We start from the raw sequence: 21270 nt of genomic DNA on the forward strand, positions 1-21270 counted from the left end.
CTAGATGAGGGCTGGCTGCTCAACACACCTTCCTTTTCCCTGCAGGCTCATAAGGTCACTTGTCTCTTCACAGGTATTGAATAGGATGTATGGAGAAACACTCTAATCACTAAAATTCAAGTTCTCTTGCAAAAGTCCAAGTGTAGTAAAAGTATCTTCAAAAAGCAGGTGAAAAGGCCATAGTTCCCATCTTTCTTACATATTTTTGAAGAGAAGTCTGCAGTTGTGGTCAAACAAATACTATTAGAGCCAAATATCGAGTTCCTTAGTTAAGACCCATGAATTTTGCTGCTGAATAGTAATTAACCATCATCTGTGACAGTTAATGTGATTGTATTAGCATTTTTGTCACCTTTTTTTTATTATTATTATTTTTTTTTTTGTTCAGTAATTTGTTTTTCCTTTCTCATTTTTAAAATTCTTCTAAACTTTTACCCTGAGGACTTGGACTGAATATTGAATTCCATTAACAAGTAATAAAACAGAGAGAAACACAACAAACCAATTATTTTACCATTACACTGGTGCAATGTTTTTGTCTTCACTGAGACTGGGATGAGAACTCAGCCTGCTGTGCCTGCATTCAGAGCTGCCAGTTACCCTTCTGTACAAGTGAGGTGAGGCACAGGCAGCACGTGGGGCTTGCAGAGGTACAGGAATCTTCTCAGACCAATTCTCTACCAAAGGCCAGATTTGTAGGATGTCATACAACTTCTCTACCTTTCTTTTTGTGTCTGTCTGCTCTCAGTCCTGCATCCTGGGTTCCCTGAAGGACCATGGAAAGTACTGCATTTGTAGAACAAGAAGTACAGAGAAATAAGAAAGGCCATGGGGGAACAAGTACTCTCAACATCAGACTATGTATGCACCAAGCCCCTTCAGCTGCTCTCTCCTAGCCTATGTAAAGCTGATGATCCCAAGCCATGCTGCAAGCACTCCAAGGCACTTTCCTCCTGTTCCAGTTACTTGAACCTGATGGTATCTCCCAACATTTCCTTTACCTAAATCTTCATCCAGCAAATCTTCCCTTTTCATCACTACACACGTGCTCCATGGGGGAAAAAAAATAATTTTATCTGAATACAGTACATCATTACAACAAATAAATTATCCAGTTATGAGACTGATCAGTAAATGTTGTCTAACCCTAACCCAAATATTTCCATGTCTCAGTTGCAAAAAGATTTTTGAAATCAATGCTTTTATCTAAATTCCCTATATCCTTCCTATTTTTGGTTATTGACTGAAACAATGAATCATTCACATAGAACAGCTTTTTCCTTGTACTGAAGGCCAAAATTGCCTGTGGCTTTTACATTTACTGTTCTCCCTAGTCCTATGCTAGGGATGTCTCAATCAAACATATGCCTTAGTAAAATGATCTATCAAGGACCTCCAGGGAAATCTGACACCCTCAGCTTTCTGTAAAATCTGTGCATACTTCAAATAAAAGTTTGGCTACTGACTAATTGATAGCTTCTCTGAGTCCAAAATTTTGAAGACAGGATCCCCATTTTGTGATATGTGAATACAAAGTTCTAGATGTGTTTTCACATGTATTCGTATGTTTGATCTTTCTGTGTCTAAGCCATATCCTGTTTAATATATAAGTACAGAATATCTACATTTCTATCCTTCTGCAACATTTTCCAGGGGACAGTGAGAGCAAATCTTAGTTTTTGCAGCCACCACGATTTAAATTTGGATTTATTTATATTAGTTGATTTTCCCCCCTCTTCATTGGCAATACAAGAAGCAAAATGCAGTTTTTAGGACAAGACAACACTAAGTGGACTTGGTGGTGCTGAAGTACAGGGGAGCTGATGATCCAAAAAAGGTGACCATGACCAGCAGAAAATAGACTAGGCAATACCTTGCTAGTCCTCACTTCCAGCTAATGAAGTTTGCATGAGGCTGTCATAGGGCAGTAAGATTCCTAGTAGCAGGAACAATGTAGTAAAAAGATAATTTCTTTTATGCTGGTGGTTTTCCAGAGCTCAGAACTTAAATATTCAGGAGGCCTTGCTGAAGGTATTTCATATCAGGGTAATTTTAAATCATAAATATCTTGGAAATACTCTGGAAAAACAATTAGCCAGCACAAAATCACAGTGGAAAATTAATTTTAAGCCTTGAAGGGTGTTATGGAAATATTTTAATGGACTTTACATAAAGATCCATCTGGAGCTCTGTACTAGAGTAATTTGCTATTCAATACCTATTTATGCTAGAGACACAGGAAAGTTTAGGTTGACAAACCCACACATGGAACACAGACCATCAACCAGCTTCTTTAGTCTATGTTGACGCCTCTTTGTCATCTAAGTAATTTTTTTTTTCATTTTTCTAGTACCAAAATAGCAACTCTATGGTCAATTCAATACCACGAGTGCCCTCTGCTGTATAGACTAAAAAATTTAGTTTAAAATGTTAAGAATTTCCTTACTGCACAGTTGGTTCCCCAGACACAGTACAATTATCAAATGTGTTTCCAAACATGGCCTTAAGTCTGTCTGTGGCACTGCTCTAATTACTACAGCATATATCATCTTTTTTTTTAGCACAGTAATGTATATTCCCTTTATGGCCATGGAGACATTCCCAGACATACATGGAGAGTTGTTTGTTTGGTTTTCTATTTGCACAGAAATAGAAAATCTTTTTTTTTTTTGAAATTGACATTTTATATGCACATTCTCCTCTCTATATCTATCTGAGTCTTTGTTACTCCTTGTTACTCTTGATGTACTACACATTTTCCTCTGAGATAAAAGCAGTGCCCTCTTAAGATCCACTGCAGAAGAGGAAGCAAGGAATGACAGAGCTAATCCAGCTCTCTAGCCAAGCACAGTGTGGCTTTCCTTAGGGACAGCTTGAAGGATGCCGTAATTACCCTACTGAAACATAACTTTGCCAAATGTGTATGCAGAGATGTTTTCCTTATGGGCACTGTAATAGTACAATATCTCCTTTTTTTTATTCCTATGGTAATTGGGTCTTGAGCCTGACGTGCTTTGTTCTCCCTTTGCGGTACTACCAGGAGAAAGTGACTATGCTCCCTCTGATCGCTGAAAGATTTTCCTGTAATGGGGGGCTTTGATAATAAAAGAGAACTTCCACACCATTTCCAAAGATCTGCCTAATGAGGTATGGCAGGTGGCAAAGATATTTCCCCAAGCTCCAGTGACCCTTAGCTGGATCACTGGCAGTTTAGTTGCTGTTGGCAACTCATACTTTGCTTTCTGTCTTGTCTGTGGGTCTCTGAATAACTGTCTCAGCAGCAAAGCTGTGCAGTACAAAGGCCATGGCTTTATCAAAATATATGGTTTAAGTTACAGTATTATCTAGCACACTTTGGTTCATGATGTACAGCTGCCATGAAAAAAATTTAGATGTGATGTTATATGTACTGCATTGAAAATATAGACAGAAACTATCAAGTACAAGGTGATTAAACTATCACTGTAAAATTACGTCATCACAAATACATCACAGTTAAGCCTCAGCTGAATAATTGCTAAACCTGAAAAACTTTCCCTCAGCTGTGTCCCAGAAAATTTCAGGATGAGAAGCATTCAAATAACGTTTTTTAATTTTTTTCTAGTTGACGAATATATGAATGCATTGAGAAAATACATCTTTGTTTCACTGTATATAGCACAGTTATGTATGCTGTACCTCACACCCTTTTAAAGAGGTTTTCTGAGGGAAAAACCCTTTGCAATGATATCTGCATTTTTTCCGAAAAAATACTCTACAGCTGCAAGTCAAACAGCAGATTTCCAAACACGTGAAGAGGAGCTAGGTGCGTCAGGCAGCTAATTATGCTGGGAAGTCTCTTCCGGTAGCATCAGCACCAGAGAATTGAAAATAGTTTCTGTATGGAACAGAGCATGGAGTATGGCAGTAAAAATAGGTCCAAATCCCAGGGTGACCTTATGCAGAAGTAACTCTTGACTGTCTTTTCAGGAACTCTGAATGCTCCAAGGGCCTGAGACTGATCCCCTTTTGGCAGCACTGCCAGCAGAAGCAGCCAAGGGAATTTCAGCGTAGAGACACGCACACAATACGCTTGAGCTCCACAAAGCACTGAAACACATGAGGGTTAACCTTGGTCCCAGAGCAGAGACTGAACTGTGGGCAGGGAGTTCCACCGGGGTCAGAAATCCTCTGCCAACATCTGCTCTGCAAATGCTCCAGCAGCCTCACATGTGCGTCCCCATATGGCTGTGCAGGGTTGGGCCGATGGAACCACACTGCCAGGGATTCACTCACCATAACCTCCTGCCCACCTCACCTCCCCCCTCTCCTCTCAGGAAATACCTTTCCACCTGGATAAACCCTCAAGGACTTGAGCTCTCAGTTCAAGAGCAGTGCAAACAGTTTGCATGCTGTTCCCTGCCCCTACACAGTACAATGATACCATTCTCATTTTCCATGGGATGCTTTTGTCAGAGGAACGCATGCTATGCTTTTAACAGAGAACTACAATGCATCATCATGCAAAATGGATGAAACAGTTTACAGTAGATCTCATATCTTCCTCTTCCTAATCTTATTTTTTATTTCTTCATGGATTGACTCCTGTCAGAGATGTTTGGCTTTTTCCAAACAGATTGGTTTACAATGAAACCCCGCATCTGTGACTATAGAACTGGGTAACTTTATCCACGTTCTTAAAAATCAGTTTTCCCTTTTCACTGCTCTAGGACTTTAAAAGTCTCAACAACAGTTAAGGGAGCTATTGCAATAATGTCTAAAGACCTGTGAGGTTTCAAAGCCCAGCGGTTTTTATCTATTTGTTTTTTATTTTATTTTTATTTAAATACAGCGGAGGCCAAAGCGGGCTAGATAGACAGCCCTGCAATGCAAACTGATTACTCATGAGACCAGACAAATCAAAACACTCACAATGCAAATTATTCTCCTCTTTGCATGTTTCACTGTTTTGCTCTGGGACATAGTTCTGTGGCTCCTTGAAGCATTTAAGTGTAGGAGGCAGAGCGGATATTGCTGCACCGCAGATACTTCCCAGTTCTCTCCTGCAAGCCTTTTAGGGCTCGGCTGGATCACTAAGACACTGATCTGAAAGACCTAAATGTGATTGGACACATTCAATCCTCCTGAATCACCATTGATTTCAGGGGAGTTCAATCAAGGGTGAGTTTGACCCAGTCTGCCTTTTTCTTCTTGTCTTTCATTTTGTTATACAGAAAACAGCTTTATTTCATCCACCTCATTTTCCAGCATGATTTCATGTTTTCTCTCTCACTTCTTCCTAAGGTTTAAAATTTTCTCTTTAACATCAGGCAAAAGAAATGAACACGATACAAACACTTTAAAAATAAGAATTTGAGTGCACATTGGTCCAAGAAAAAATATTTGCATTTTAGCTAGAAATTAAGATATTTATTTAGAAATTAAGTATTTGAATCTCAGTCTGGTATTTCTCTTTATTAAAAATATAATTTTACTCTTAAGCACCATTGGCAGTTTGTATGTATGTAATGAATTTACATATCATCTGATGCTTTCTATCATTTTCCTGTGAAATAAGTTTTACTGGGGATACAAACTGCCAATGGTGCTTAAGATTAAGCATTAAAAATTAAACTTAAGCATTAAATTAAACTTAGATTTCTTAAGAGGAATTATATGACTGTCATTCCAGGGAGTCACTCCAAGGGTAATGAGGACAAAACAACCCTAACTTCTCTCTTCAGACTCTTCACAGTTGTATGAATAGGAGCAATCCATGAACCATTCATGATGAACTAAAATTCTTTCATAAAAGCCACCACAATACAGCTTGGTTCTAGTGCACCCAGAAACATTCTAGAAATTCAATTGGAATTAACTTTTAAGTGGGTTAATTCTATTGCATTAAATCTTAGTGTGGACATTCTTATTTAGAATTTAATTTAAGCTAAATTGAATCAAGGCCACTGTAACTTCAATTAAGAGTGTCCATAAAAGGATGTAATGTAGTTTAGCTAGTCCCTTTTCAAAGTTAATTTGGGTTCATTTTCTCGAGACCCCATATAGACATTAGTAACTTTTGTTCTGTATTGACTTGGGCTTGATTCAAACCAATTACATAAAGGTAAAAAGGTTTTCTACCTCATCACTAATCCCCCTGGGTTACTGAAGTTCCATTTTGCTTCACTAATTCAGTTGATAAAGTACATTTTCTCTGTCATTTTGTTGTTTGTTTCCTCTCATATCTCCTTCTGGACAGATATTTATGCAAGGGGAAAATAGGCAACTGAACAACAGAAATTTTACAAGAGCCTGATAATAAAATTCTCTTAATTACAGAAGTCTGTCACAGCACTTCATGTGCCAACTATGATATAAGGGGAAGTCATACAAGCACCTTCAAGATTTCCCTCTCTTATGGCAGAAATATCATAGTGAGAAATTATAAAACTGCATTATTTCTAGAGCTATACTTTCTTAATTACTTTTTCATTTTTTATCAAATTAAAATCACAGATCCATGTTAGGAAGGCATCTGAGAACCACAACAAAATTAGCATAAAAACAACCCTTAATAAAAAAATTATGTGCTGTTCTAAAGCACTTAGTCCTGTCGTACTGGGGTAATTTTTTTACATACTATAGTATTTTTTGTTTGTTTGTTTGTTTTAGCAGTGATTTAACAACATCTATTTAAACAGAGGACAGTGATACTTTATTTCTAACAAACTAGTTTTGGTCTGGTATGTTATAAATTTTTATACATGGAAACATTAAATTGTAAATTAATATCCTTTTCAAAAATGTACTAGGACATTTCATATTGATACATACACTGAACTTTGAGTATATGTAATATTAAAGTTTGTGTCATTTCAAAAATGGAAAGGCAAAAATGTGCAAGGTTCATGGAATCCAAGGTATTACCCCTGATTACTCCAGAATTTTCTCACTACCCACAAATGATGAAAACAAATGTGGGAAATGTCAGATGAGAACAACCTAAGAATGCATATACAAATGCAGCCAGTATGATGAAGAGAAACAAACAAACAAACAAAACAAACAAACAAAACAATTGCACTTAAGAAGGTTTCATCCTCACCTTAGAAAATTGAAACCTAGTTTTTAAAGCCCCAAACTTAATTTCCTAAATAACAATATTTGCACTTGTCTACCTAATGCTGAATATTATTGTCACCCATACGCATAATCCTCTGAGCATTGCCGAGCTCTTGACCTCAGCAGGTAACATAGACAATAAGACAACAATATTTTAGTTTCAAGAACATGTAATGCAGTAGCAGTTTTCTATACTTCTCTACAGTTTGGCAACAGAAATACTCTGATAAAATCCAAAGTAATTTTAAAAGATTTGAAGATTGTTTTGATATTAGCAATTCAGAGAATTGTCCATTTCAGTGGCATGAAAAGATAGAGTTTATACCATGACAACTGCAGTTTTTCCAAATGCACTTTGTGTTATGTAAAGCAGAGGAGAACGAGGTATGAAAGGAAATCATATTAAAGCAGCCACGCAAAACCTGCATCAATATTTTTTTGGAGTATGATTCAAAATACATATCTGCCTAAATACTTCTGTGCCTTGATGATGTGTCAAGAATGGTGTTTTCCTGCTTTCCTTTTTTAAGTGCTGAATTATTTGATGCTGAGTTGGAGAAGTGCTTGGTAGGTATTTCATAACCTTGATAACTATAGACTATATTGTTAGTATGTATTATTTTAAAATACCTTCTGGGAAAAACATACCCAGCTAACAACACTCTAAAGCACCAGAGTCCATTTTGCATCATTGCATTTGTAGTGGTTAAGTGAGTCCAAATTACTCCCTCATTCTGTTAATAAACAAAGCAGCAAAGAGAAAAAGAGACATGAGTTAAAAAGTTAAGGCTGCAAATAGCCTTGAGTCTGGCAAATGATGGTTAAACTTCTTGTCCTTGTAACTATGGAAACCCCTTAAGGTAAGAGTGGAACACAGGCACTTTGTGGTCTGCAATTTACAAGCTGTTTATTTAATTATGAAGGAATATGAAACTGTTAGGGGCAATGCAATTATCCTACTGTGATAGTGTTTTGAGAGAAAAAATAGGTACAGAAAAATATAAGAAGTTAATTTTTTGGAAAATTACTTGTTTCAGGACTTCTATGAAACTGCAGCACATTGTTTTTTACTGAAATCTGTGATTTTTTTTTCCCCCCAAAGAGAGTGAGGAGCCAAAATTAGTAATACGACATTTTGCCATAATATCCCTCAGTAGATTCATAGTAATTATGTCCATTCTATGCTTCATGAACAAAACCAATGTCAGGGTGCATTTCAATTAAACCCTAGGTGTTACCAAAGTGCAGTACAGCCAGAATAGCAAGCACATTATTACCAGATCTATCACTGCTGGGCAATGAACAGGTCACAGGTGCTCTTGCACACAGCATTTGTACACCTTTAAATATTGCAAGTGGGAAAATGTTTCAATTCAATTTAAGAGGCAGCTAGTGAAATAAAATTAAGAGTGAAACTATGTGGTGACTCAGGGGGACTATAACAACTACTTACAAGTATTTTCCTGGATCTGAACAATAAACTTTGACCTGAGAGTTCTGTTATTGAGAATTGCATGGATGTACAGACCGTAGGACCCTTTGCACACAATGTTAGTTTTTCGCGTATATCCATCATTCATTGGATTGCCATAATTAGATGTCAAACATAAACACACTCTCCCAAAGGCCTCTGGAAAAAGGACAGGTAAAATTCTCCTTTACAGCTGAAGAAACTGTAGAGGCGACAATGAATTAAATCAGTTGCCAAAATTTAGCCTGTGTGTATTTAAGACACTTTGCAAACATGAGCTTCACACCCCACGCTGCCCAGATGCAATACATGTATTATCAAGTATCTGCTGCAAGTTGTTGATGCTATAGATGGCAAATCTGAAGAAATACTTTGGGAGTTTAAAACTGCAATTTATAATGCTATTCCTACTTGAAACTCATTGGATGTCTCTTCTACCCAGAGAACAAAGCACAGCCATCAGTCTGGATCACTTGAGACGCAGTCCAATCCTTCCAACAATGATAATGATAAAATTACTACAGTGATAAAAGCTGACAGAAAATCCTTCCATAGGATTGTATAATTGGTGAAATGTGACATTCATTATAATTTGGGGCCATCCAACCAAGGAGATGTAAAGCCCTTGAAAAAGAACAGCAGTCCGCCTTCAAGGAACTGGCCTCAGTAGCTGAAGAAGGAAAAGGAAGACCAACATGCCCAGCCATCCAATCAGGTTTTCACCCAGTGAGGTGTTCACCTGTTCACACCACGAGAAGCTAGTTTTCCAATGAAAATTCTGCAGAAGAACGTGCCAAAGACTTTATTAAATTCCAGGAGGACAACATCCAAAGCTCTTCCCATACCCACTAGGCAGGTCACCTTGTCACAGAAGGAGATCAGGTTAGTGAAGCAAGACCTGCCTTCCCTAAACTCATCCTGGCTGCCCTGATCCCCTGGGTGTCCTGTACATGCTGTGCGATGGCACTCAAGGTAATCTGCTCTGTGACCTTCCCTGGTATGTGGTCAGACTGATACAAACTTTACAGACCTCATTTTTATTAGCTATATTCTGTCAAGTGTCAATTCTTCTCTAACAAACATGTTTCTCACCTGGTAAAGGACTGATGTTTCATGTATTACAGAACTTTTGAAAGATAATGTTTCAGAAACACTTTCACTCTAAAGTGACTAATTACTAAAGTTCTAATTTCTAGATTCCAATAATTAGTTCCTTAATCTCAAATATCTTTGTGTAAAACATAATCATAGGGTCATGCATGCATATATAAGACAACATTTGGATTTTACCTTAACAGGGAATAAATATTCTCCCCCTTTAGCTAGCTTAGTTTAGTCAGACATTGGAAGCAAGAATAAAGAGACAGAACTAGGTCCAGTTTTAGAACAGTGTCAACCACTTTAAATGGCAAAATTTAATAAATATGTATTTTTATTTTAAGCAGTTTTAATTTTATGCCAATGTTAAATTAATTATGGAGTAATTTAATATTGGAACATTCTGTTTCTATATGTGCTGAAGTATGACACTAGCAAAATCCCATATCATCCATCCCAAAATGTGTTTTCTTGAGGTATCCAAGACATAGTGCATATCTTTTCAGAATATATCATCTGATTCAAGAATTGATAATATAGATCTGCCTAGCAAGTTATGATTAACAAAGAGAGCTTTGAATGCAGCTGGGTGAAAATCCAAGGCTTTAAAGGAATTTGTGAGAAAATATGGCAAATTATATGAGTTATTCTCTGTGTCCAGACCACCTATAAATCCAAGAATCATAAATTATAAAGATAGAATAGATGTTATCTCTCTGGAACTTTATACTATAGTAATTTTTATAGATAAAAATAATAGATGACTTTTCACATAGACATGGTTTTAAAATTGATGAATACACATTTATTTAATGGAATATCTTCTCTACGTAGGCTCCTTATAGCCTGCTTGTCAAAGTCACTGGCCAAATTCAAAGTATTATTCCACCAATGTGAAATTCATATCAGATTCAGGAAAGCTAGCTTATAATACTTTAGCAGATGATAATTTTCACCATGGTTCTGTGTATCTGCTTCAAGCTACCTACAGGCTCTAATGGCCAGTATCAGCAGCGCTGCCTGCTTGTTCAGCTGTTCAGACTCTTAAATGCTGATACAGTATTCTGTGTTCATGAGCTCACCACACACTTGCATTTTTAACTAGTTCCATGAGAGGAAAATCATGGGTAAAATTTTACTCCTACAGAAACCAAAGGGAGTTTTGCATTTGGTTTCAGTGGAGTCAGGACTCCATGCCATATATCAATAAGAATTTGCTATATAGTGCCAATTGTAGATTATTGCTGATGTAAGCACTAGGGCTTTGATGACATTCTTTTAGGATAGTTTTCAGGGAGATGGAAACATAATTTTCATTTAATTAAAACTGTCACAGAGCATAAAAGGAAAAAATAGTAACTGAGACAGCTAAAAAAAGAGTTCCTATATATATAAATCAGCTATAAAAATCCCAGTAACATAATATTTTAAAATGTCAATATATTAATGCAGCTGATATAAGGCAGCTGTCATACCTTATGGTAACAAATAGCTTCTAGAAAAGGAGAGCTTTAATGATACTGACCCAAGTACTGAATTTAGGGGTTTTTTTTTCATACTGTTCATTGAAAGACAAAGAGTTAGCATAGGCAACACATGATCTGGTCAATAGTTAAAGATAATAATGAAACACAACATAGCCTGTGAAGCTTTCATTCAAACTTATGCATTTATACATTCATAGCTATACCTAATGCACCTAAAGATACCTCAATATTATTTTTAAAAAGGCACTTATTTGTTCTCTATCAAGAAAATACTTTCTGAATTTTTGAATTCTGTTACTCTAGCCTGAGCACATCAAAAATACAGTTGAAGAACAAAAGTGTTAATGTGTCCAAGCATTGTCTCTTCGGCTCAAAATTATATTCTGGATTCTTGTGTATACTTCCTACTCCAGAAAGATGCATGAAGACAAACACATGAAATATTTCCAAGGTGTCATTAGCAGGCAGCCATGTAAGCACTTTTAGTGGATATGGATAGTGCAATCCTCCTGTGAAGTGTCTGAAGACTTTTGGCATCACCAGGCACTCTGCCACCAGAGTATTTCAGTATTCACCAATTCCACATGGCTGTGAGCTACTAAAAGCAATGATAAATATAAGTGCTAATTTGCATTTAAATATCAATGATACACACAGTATATATTCCCAACACTGCAATGCCTTGCAGACCTGCATCACAGAGTGGACTTTTTAGACTGGAAGATTACACGATTAACTAACTGTAGAGTGGATTCTGCTATCTGCCTATAGGCAAATGCATTTCTTTGCCTATTTCTAGATGTATCCACTTGTGCAATAATGCCTAATGGCAGCTATTACCAAGTAATTGTCTGTCATTGTCTGCCTTTGATCTGCAAGAATGGTTTTAAAACTTGGGCTCAAGCATCTTCAGAAAAGCACCTTAATTTCTTTATTCATATCGCTGTTCATATGTTCCATACTTAAGAAAGCTCAGAAAGTGACAAAATGTAATTACAGAAACTAGAAGCAGCAAAGATTTCAGGGAGGTCTGTCTCACATGCTTCACATAGAAGCATATAGTTTTCTTTACTAGACCTGATTTCTGAACTGGGATCTAAATCTCAGAAGGATTTCATGGAAGACAGGACAGCTGCTGTGTATCAGATATAAGGAACATGCACAGATTTAAGAATTTTCTCTAACACTGCAGCCATGGATCTAAATCTAAGCTATGACTAGATGGGAGGGATGATGGAAAAAAATTATATAGGGAAAAGAAAGTGATATACATAACAGTTTCCTGCGTCTGGTCTTTATATTTTTTTTTTCCTTTTCAGTAGATTGAAGGCAACATTTTTCTCTGTAATTCTAAGAAATTATCTGAACTTAGTTCAATACCCCAGATGGGATAAACTGGAGTTGTTTCATTCAAGTCAATGAAACCAGATGAATTTTATTCCAGTTTGTGATCCTTGGTACTCTCTAAACTATATTTATCCATTCTTGAAAAATAAGTTTTCTTGGGAGACCTTAGAGCAGCCTTCCAATACCTAAATGGGGCATACAAGAAAGCTGGAGAGGGACTTTTTACAAGGGCATGCAGTAATAGAACATGAGAAAATGCCTTTAAAATGAAACAAGACAGGTGTAGATTAGATATTAGGAAGAAATTCTTTGCTGTTCACTATTCCAGTGAGGCACTGGAACAGGTTTCCCAGAGAAGCTGTGGATTCCCCATCCCTGGAATTTTTCAAGACCAGGCTGGATGCGGATTTGAGCAACCTCATCTAGTAGAAGACGTCTCTGCCCACGGCAGAGGCGGGGTGGACTGGAGGATCTTTAAGATCACATCAAACCCAAACCATTCTATAATTTCATGGGTTTATGAATGTCAATAGGTTCAGACAGCCAGCTGCTATGAAAATGGAGCTTTTATAAAATAGGCTTAGGATGGTGTGATGGATAACTATCTGTGGTAAGACAAAATGAACAGTTTTATTTTAACTATGTAATAAAGAATTCTGATTGCTGAATGCTGAAAGCATAGTAATCATACCTTAAGAGTGGACCTAGTTTTAGCTCTCAAGAAATAAACTTTCCTTTCTCTGAATAATCAGTTATTTCTTTTTCTCCTTTTGCTTCCTTAGTGGGATAAATTATAGAGTTGCAATCAAAATTATGAAATAAAACCAGCAAACATAATTCTCATCAAGGAAAGAGAGGTTCTTATCTCCTCCTTTACAATGCTGTCTGATGTACATAGAATTTAAGAGGTTTGACATTGACTAATAGATGGCAATAGCTTAGAGTTATATATTGACTTTTATCTAGGTGTTTCCCTGTGAGATTTAAATCCTTCACTGAAAAAAAATAAATTTATCTATTATCTATCTATCTATCTATCTATCTATCTATCTATCTATCTAATCTATCACAGTTACTTTATTTCCCACTGAAACCTAAGTATTTCTGCAGAGGCCCATAGCATAGGTTTTTTATAGTTTACCATGTTATATCAAGAAATATTGAAGGCTGCTGTCTTCAACAGAAATCAAAGGCAAAGATGTGGGCTATATATCTATGCTCAAATTTGACATAAAGAAATTAGGGTAAACTTCCCTAGTGTTTTGGAAAGTACATATTTGGAAAAGGATTTGACTCCAAGTGGATTGGATTTCTCATTCCCCACTATCATGTTAAAGAACAGTTATTTCTGTCAGAACAGCACTAGAGCACTGCTGTAGAATTAGACTGGGAGAAAAATCCGCTTCTACGAATTTGACAAAAACGCTTCTTGCAACTTTCCATTTTGTTCAGCAGATGCAATGGATCCTTTTTAGGAGAGTCACAGAACTAGGTACCCACTGGGAAGAGAATGGTACCCTGCATCCTGTAAGATAAGTACACTGATAATCTCTCTATTGGTATTTGCCGAAGCATGTGCCAGAAAGTGTCTTTTTGTATTTGTTATGAGTGAGACAGGGTGTGAGAGACTGCTTGGGAAACAGACATGAATTATCTTACCTCTTCCTCAGAGTTACCATCATTTGGTGGGATCTACTAACATTCATTTTCTGCTGTCCAGACTGCCCTGAGCAACATTTCATGCTTAAAACAGGTAACAAACTAATGCTCAGCGGCAAATACCAGGATTTAAAGCCCACTCTATAGGGTAACCACAAAAAGAGAGCAAAGCTATATTAAAATATTTTCATAATGCTTTACAGCTGTTTAAAGAGGGAATGTTTTCTGCAGCTCCACATATCAGCCCAGAAATTCAGTATACTGAAATCAGCAAAACAGCTTAATAATTTCTCCTTAACGTATGAAAGTAGCATAGTAAGGCACCTTTCAATTTAATTAAGGGTCTTTAAAGAACTGACAAAATTCATTTCTCCTTCTTAAAGAACACTAAATCCTTCTTTTAAATTTTAATTTACCTACAGTCTTGTGTCCAAGTTGCCAGCAATTTCTTTTTTCCATAAGTGTAGTACAAATTGCTAAGTAAGTTCAAAATTATAGAGCAGCAAAAAGAAAAGATTTTTTTCTTTTAATGGTCTTGGGTGCTTTTCTCCTCAGCAGGATCCCTCACATTTATACTAAATACAGCTTCATTTCTCAAAATGAAATTTAACAAGCCATACTTAAGAGTGAGAAATGCACTTACTGGACCATATTCAATTGCTCTTTGATGTTATTCTTTATGTCCCAATTTTTACTAAAAGGCAAAGTAAGAACATACTAGGACATGAGAGGAATAATTTTATTAGTCACTGCTGAACAATACGAACAATGCAAAAACGGCAGACGGTATACCTGGAAGCTGGTATAGAGCTACTGCTGTCCTTGTGAAATTCTGATTTTCAGACTGTTGATTCAAGGATTCTGAACTGGACATTGCTTCACCTTCCTTGCAGACTGCAAGGAATAATGACCAATTCCATTTTCGATCCAATGGTCCTTGGCCATGTCGCTCTGCCCATTATATAGTGGCACAATCATCAAAAGCATGAATAAAATTCAAAGATCCATACTTCATGCTACAACTAAAATGACCTGACTTTTTATGCTACTGAGAAAAAGGTCCTTTCTTTCTGAACACATGCTGAATTTTGCTATTTCTGGAATGTTCTCTCAATGGGAAGTTTCAATATCAGTTCAGTGCATAGCGATCACTTCATTCAACACCAAATCAGTTATGGATGCTGAGCCAGTGCTCTATGTCATGAAAAATGCCTGTAGAAAGTCCTGACTGTGCGGTAATAGTGGTTACTGTCAAAAATAAAATTCATAGGCCAGATCCACAGCTTGTATAAATCAGTGCAGCTTCACTGGCACAGGCTCTGTCTCGCTGCATCCATTTAAATAGTTTCTCAAACTCCTGATCCAACATTTTCATCCAAGTGCTGGTTCAGGTAACTGCGGGCCAAAGTACATACACTTAAGAAAAGCAACAACAACAAAGGATATAATCTCTCTTTGTTCACTGCTAATGAGAAAGAATTAGTTTTTTAATATTTGTCTGGTAATTAGTTCATTATATTCATATATACATTATATTTAATGCAGTATTTCTCAAAAATGTTTTCACTTAATCAACAGCAGGGTCATAAAGATCCTCTACAACAATTTGTGTCTCTGTCCTTTACAATGACAATTGGATTTCAAGGAATAAACAAGGGGAGGTTCCTAGGAGATGTGGATGATGGTTATGAGGAATTCAGTTTTTGATATGCATGGGAATCTTTCCTCTGGAATGAAGACATTAAAAGGTTTAGATTATAATTATTTAAATTTAAATTCCATTTTCACTCCTCTTCTGATGGATTATGACTTGAAAAAGCTACACCAAAAGTAACTGACAAATTCAGAATCAAAAGTCCCAAGTTCAAGTTTTCTTTTTTACTGTAAACAATGTTGTTTTCATTATCATATTAAATCCACTTTAGATGTACTTTCATCAGCTGGTACTACATAATCAGCTATTTTGAACTGCAGAAAGTAAGCTAATTACTTTATCTCCCCTATTTCCCCAGTGACCTCACTCCAGGATTGCTCCTGTGCCATTGACCAGTGAAGTGATTGAGAGGATTTCAGAAGAGAAGTTGGAATGTTTCTATGACGTTGCTGTTTCCCACTTGTCCCTTCAGGCAAATGTCATACCCCTCAACAGTATCACATTCTCTTAGGCAATATGCAGAAATACCACCTTTCTGTTTAAAGTTACAGATTTCTCTTAAACATGAGTTAACAACTGGAGAAGACAGCAGCCTTCCATTACTTTGAATGTTTGATCTTAGTGAGGCCTCACAGCACTTCAGTTGAGTTAGAAAAACAAATGTATAAAACTATCAGGACTGTATTAGAAAAAGTAGTCATAATCTTTGATGCTGATTCCTTTCTTATTCACAAATATGAGCTACTATTTTCCTTTTACTTAAAGCAGCTGGCTGCAAAATCTGGAAAATTCAAAAGGACTTTACCAAGAGAGTGAACTTCAAACATTGTTCAGTAGTTTGAGACCTGTAGTTGATCAAAATGTATTTGAAAGTGCAATAGTGATATACTTCATAGTATCACTCAATATGTTGGTATAGGAAAAAAAAATATTCTTACTCACTTCACAGGGTAGAACTCTAATAAAATGCAAATAAAAATAGCATTTGTCCAAATAAGTCAGTCTTTCAGGGATTTTTCCCCCCTATACTTCCTTGCCTACATGTGGTACCAGGAACCTGATGTATCTGAAGGATCAGTCTTCACAAGTTAATCTTACACCTGTTATAGGAAAACAGAATTAAAACTTAGCTTTTGTAAGCAGTGTAGGGATATTTTACCCTGCCTCTTCTTCATTCACAGTAACGCTGAGTAGTGCATGTGACATTTGCCATTAGCTGCAACTCTCAGTTGAAGAAAACTATGTCCTGTGCCACAGTTAATGGGGTAATTCCTGTAGCACATGTAGCAGAACTTTTGTGCTGCAATACTGAGGATTATAAATTTACACCCTGCTGCTAAAAGATGCTGTTGGGGTCATTACTCAGTCTGAGCTAAAGCTGATTTGATCTTGAAACTCAGCAGAGTAGCTTTCTGACTCAAGATCACAGAGTTATGGAGTCTTTCCCAATAAAGGGCCAGATTAAAAAAAAATAAATAAAAAGAAATCACAGGGGGGCAAAAAATCAAGAAGCTCATTTCAGCTAATTACTACCACCATATCTCCCTCATTAGTGCCACTGACTCATGTGGTGTGAAAAATCAACTGAAAAGGTTGCACACCAGCAAACTAAACATGAAAAATACTCTTTTGTAATTATAAATGAAATAGAATAATTGATTTATGGTCAATTAGTCCTCTGACCGTCTAATATAAGTTATGTGGTAAGTAGGTAAATAATGCAAAAACCATAGTACTTGTGAGAAAAAATAATTAGAAAACTTATCTTCTTAATAGGCTGTTTTATTTTCATTTTTTAATTTTTTTTTTTACTTCATCTCCTCCCCTTGTCCAAAACTACTGCCAAGAGAACTTACTGAACAATAGCCTGTTATGCAATACCATGAAATGTACACAGTGGTTTTGATGATAATAAACTATACAAAAGCCTGGAAATACTTTTTGCAGAGCCTGGGGATAAAAATCTAAAGAATTTAATTTCTACAGACTTTACAAGAGAATTTTATCCATCCTACAAGATTACCCCCAACCGCTATCTAAAAGAAATAATTTTAGTTAGGTTCTGGGGAGGAAATGCTGGCCCCAGTAAAATAATTAGAGAAATACTTTCTTCCCACAATAGGTTCATTACACTCCACATGTTCTAAGAAGAAAATAAATCCAGTCCTGTTCAATTTTTAGAAGATCTCTATTCTTTTCATGCCTGTTAAATGCTACATCGGGTCCTCTCTCATTGATGTGTATTTTCTTGTGAGTCATTTAGAGATAAGCACAAATACATGGAGATTTAAAGGACTGAAGCCAGCATGCTTCATGATAATCAAATCTTTTAACTCCTAAAGTAGGAGTAAGGTATCTACCTAATTTTGAGGATCTGAGCCAGAGCCACTCTTTGCAGCTCGTTTTTGCATTGTTCATAATAATTTTCCAGGAGTTTTAAAAGCCTTCTTCTGTTGTGTCCAGTTAAGTAATATACAGATCACCTATTTCTAAGCTAGAAAGAGAGCCATGTTGTGATGTCCTCTATCCCTAATTTAGTGCCACCACCCCTTTTAGTAGTGCGTGCACTCCAGATAGAAATATGAAAAAATGATGGAAAGTGCAGAATTATAGCATGCAGTGGATGTTTATGCAGCGGATCTGAAACCATTACCAGTCCTTTGGCAAATCCTGAGAGACTAGGATTCAACAACCTGAATATTGTGCTATGCAAATGAAACTGAATTGCTTCTGGGGAGAGGTAATGAAATGGGAAGATGAGTGTCTTCGTTGCCATTTTCTATTTCATAGAATAATCATGCCTTTAAGCTGCTGAGACCAGCTCCTCAGATACTTATTTGCAGTGTGGAGTTCCAGACGAATCATGACACTCACAAGTGCTGTTTCATCCTGCCAAGGATGTTAGCCCAGCTGACTGCCTATTCTGTTGTTAGTTGAGAGGTGAATATATAAACATACCAAAACATATATATTTCATAGAGACACATACTTAAAAAGAGATAGGGTCTGGAATTAAGGTCTCAAAAGAGGAAATTAACTCACTTGCCTACTGACTCACCCTAGCCTAGCCTTGTTGGAGGGTAGTCACGTGATCCATTAATTTGAAATCTAATTATGGTCTACTACTAAGCACAAATGCAGGGAACTGCATGTACCCAAGGAGACGTTTCAAAGAGCTTTCCTTTTGGAATGTCTGCAATACCTATTTTTAAATCAGGACCCAAGATTTTTCCTTCACTGAAATGAAGCTAATCTCTGCACAGTGAACCAAAAGAGCATTCCCTTAATTAGTGGTGTCTGTGTTGGGCCAGACACAAACATGAGAGAATTACATTCCAGTCCCCAGAATTACTCCAAATCTCCTTCAAATGTGTCTTGTTGAATTGGCAAGTATATGTTCTTATGTGATTAAAAACCTCACTTTTTTTTTTAAAAAAAAAAAGTTTATAGCTCAGTGTTTTAATTACATTAAATTTTCAGTTCTAGTTTATCCTTTGGATTTAACAGCATAGGGAAACAAGTCCATAAACACAGGAATAGTTCTGTTTAGTCTGTCTAAAATTCACCCCAACTTTTCTAAGATGGATTCACATGGGAAATCTTCCTTTGCTGAAGACCTATTTCTTTTAAAAAAAACCTCATTATGGTGCAATTGGTACCCCAATGTCCCTATAAAGTACTATAGATGCTGGATTAGGTGTTTCATTTGAAAACACATCCAGCAGCGTAACAGAGATGTACAGTTTACTGCACCTGGGATTCAGCACACACTAAAATGACCTCTTAAAACACTGCCTCATCAAAGATTTCATCTAAAAAATTGTCACCCATAGTTTTAGTCCTTCTGAAACCTTGAAAATAAAATTACGTTAAACAGAACATTTTAGTCTTATGATCACTGTGAGTATAAACAGTTCAATCAAAATTATCACAGCCAATAAAAATCAGCAAAGATCACAGGTCTTAAAAATTACCTGATCACTAGAACAGGGAAATCACTATCAGTTTCTAAAAACAGCTGTGGACAGAATGTGCTTTCATAACCCATTAAAGGTTTCTTAATTTGTGCAGTTATCAGGGTTCCCTTATTTCACATTGGTGCTTCAGAGGAGCTTTATCTGAACACAGTGTTCCATACCAGCAGCCCTGCAATCAGCAATAAAATATAATGAACCAGTGTTAACAGCACAGTGTGCTAGGTTTAGCAGCACATCAGTCAGTGGTTTTGTTAGTTTGGCCGGGAAAATTCCGACTTGCTTACCAGTAAATTCAGGTAGATAGAAAACACCTTTATCACCAAGTCTGTGCTGCAGATGTTATCTCTGGCTCTCACTACGTTCTCTTCCCCAGACCAATTAAAGACAGCTTGTCATTATTACTAAAGTATTCCTAAGTCCAGCTCCAGACACAGAAGGGAGTCATGGCTTTATGGTTTATTATGGAAGTAGCTGGGTTTTCAATTCCATAGGTACCCAGAGCCAATAAAACAAACTCTTCCCTTCTGCCACACGCGATTCTCCGGTTACATTGTTAGGTGCTTTCAGCTTCATTTGAAACATCAGGTACTGGTCATTGCTTAAAGCAAGATGCTGGATGTCATGGTTCTGTGACCTGATCCAATATGGTAAAACCTCTCCCTGCGGGAAGCAGACGTCTCTCTAGACAACTGCGGCTGCTGCGTGGCGATCACACTGCGTGCAGTGCCGTGTCTGCAGGGGGAATTTATGGGCATTCACTGCAGGCAAAGGAGGCTGGAAAGCTGGGGGCAGAGCAGCCGGGCTGTGGAAACATCGTGGATGGCCAGCAGTCCCCATCGGGCTGTACCGCAGCGGAAAATGAGAGTGCGAGGGAGCTGCTGACAGCCCACACACTGGATGATGGGTTTCTTTCTGAAATGAGGAAAGTAAAACAACACTCAGCAGTGATGAAAAGACGTAAAAGAGCAGCCCTGAACTATCGCTTCTTTCAGTGTTGCAGGGACTGGCTCTGTGCCCAAGGCAAAATTACATCTAAACTCTCGCACGCAGCTGAGCAGCTGAGAGGGAAATGGTGGTGTGTGCAGAGACTATCTGAGTTAAGTTCCCATTTCTAATTGATCCTAAAAGAAGCTGAAGATTCCAACCTCAGGATTCAGCCTAAATGTTATGAATGTCTTTTTCTTCCAGTCTTGTGCAGCCAAATGTAGCGTTGTGAAGTGATACCAGAGTGTCCCTATAGGACACGTAAAAGTCCTTACTCAGGAAAGCTGCAGATCACAGAAGCAGTTCCCCAGCGCTGTGCTCTCACATCTGTGCTCCACTAAAACCAAGGAACCTCAATAAACACTGATGCCGTCCCCAAAAAAGCAGCTGGAGTCTGCTATTCACCAAGAGCTATCACCAGGGCAGAGGCTCATCTAGATTTAAATGTGAGGGTCAAGGGTCTCGGTATTGCACATACCTCAAGAGGTTTAA

General features: G+C 37.2%; 1 protein-coding gene across 12 annotated transcripts in view; it reads right to left on the reverse strand.

Moving 5' to 3' along the window:
- Positions 1-21270, reverse strand: part of LRRC4C (leucine rich repeat containing 4C) — a 587704-nt gene that overhangs the window by 3873 nt on the left and 562561 nt on the right. For 2 of the 12 annotated variants that reach the window (XM_086892227.1, XM_086892229.1), the window contains one exon: positions 20079-20706. The exons of the other annotated variants lie outside the window; for them this stretch is intronic. The gene's annotated coding sequence lies outside the window, so the exon portion shown is untranslated. The remainder of the gene's footprint in view (positions 1-20078; positions 20707-21270) is intronic. 12 annotated transcript variants of the gene reach the window in all.

The sequence above is a fragment of the Cyanistes caeruleus genome, chromosome 6 (genome assembly GCF_971803275.1).
Source record: "Cyanistes caeruleus chromosome 6, bCyaCae1.hap1.1, whole genome shotgun sequence".
NCBI lineage: Eukaryota > Metazoa > Chordata > Aves > Passeriformes > Paridae > Cyanistes > Cyanistes caeruleus.